We start from the raw sequence: 1,190 nt of genomic DNA, 5'->3' as shown, positions 1-1,190 counted from the left end.
GAAAAGCAGCAGGCTGGCCTGAGCTGGCCCAGTCTTCAGAGGCCAGCGACCCTCTCCTTTGAATACTACAGTCACAGGCGCCGTCCGGAGCAAGAGCTGGTGTTGGTAAAGCTGCCCGAAAGAAAGGATAGCATGTATTTTTATATGTTATTAGAAGCAGGCTATATTTCACACCCATTTCCACTTTTTCCACTGTGTTTTGTGTGTGTGCCTGTTTGGAAAAAGTTTAATCTTTTATGTGTTGGTTTAGTGATGAATTTGCAGTAGCTTATGTAACCAAGACATTTATAGAATCCTTCCAAACAACAGAATATTTTTTTTACTCCGGGCCAGCTAGCCACGCCATACCTGGGGTCACAATGTGGTCACTATAATCACCAATCATTGTAGTGCGATTGATAGATGTCACATCATGTTTTGTCCTCTTTATGGCACATGTCTTCAAAAGACAGCAGGCTACAGAGCAAACTGAAATGGACACAAGCCATCAAAACCCACTATCTATGTAGGTTATGATGGCTTTCAGGTTGCTTTTTAATGTGGTTTCCTCCCATTCTGCTGTATCGGCAAACCGTTTATGTTTAGTTCCATTTGATGTTAGGTTACTTTCACTGCGTTGGCCAATATAATAAACAGTGATGATGAAGATTCTGATAATAACTAAATTACCTCTTTACTGCGGGCGCACAGAGTCCCACAGGCGCGCTCCCCTGCACGCGGAGCGTTCCCTCCCTCTCTCTCTCGCTCTCCCTCGCTCGCCCTCTCTCTCTCTCTCTCTCCCTCCCTCTCTCTCTCTCTCTCTCGCTCTCCCTCCCTCTCTCCCTCTCTCTCTCTCTCTCGCTCGCCCTCTCTCTCTCTCTCCCTCCCTCTCTCTCTCTCCCTCCCTCTCTCTCTCCCTCTCTCCCTCTCTCCCTCCCTCCCTCCCTCCCTCTCTCTCTCTCTCTCTCTCTCTCTCTCTCTCTCTCTCTCTCTCTCTCTCTCTCTCTCTCGCTCACCCTCTCTCTCTCCTGCATCTTCGTGGATGCAATCCCGACACCGGAAAACAGCTGATGTTATGGGCAAGGGAAAACACGCTTGGTAAAGATCAACCGACTATCGTAAGTGACGCGCTTGTGTTTCTACATTTGGGTCGAAGTGGACACGACATGTCGTGCGAAATGCGGAGCAGGTGACGCTTGAAGCTGCTGCAT

General features: G+C 48.6%; 1 protein-coding gene across 1 annotated transcript in view; it reads left to right on the top strand.

The window, feature by feature from the left end:
- The first annotated feature begins 959 nt into the window (after window positions 1–959).
- nalcn (sodium leak channel, non-selective) overlaps window positions 960–1,190 on the top strand; it is a 39,195-nt gene continuing 38,964 nt past the window's right edge. Inside the window, exon 1 of the mRNA XM_079563549.1 lies at window positions 960–1,097. The gene's annotated coding sequence lies outside the window, so the exon portion shown is untranslated. The remainder of the gene's footprint in view (window positions 1,098–1,190) is intronic.

This window comes from Gobius niger (assembly GCF_951799975.1).
Source record: "Gobius niger genome assembly, chromosome: 9".
Classification (NCBI taxonomy): Eukaryota; Metazoa; Chordata; class Actinopteri; order Gobiiformes; family Gobiidae; genus Gobius; species Gobius niger.
Note: the sequence above shows the minus strand (reverse complement) of the source record. Positions and strands in the feature narration are given on the sequence as shown.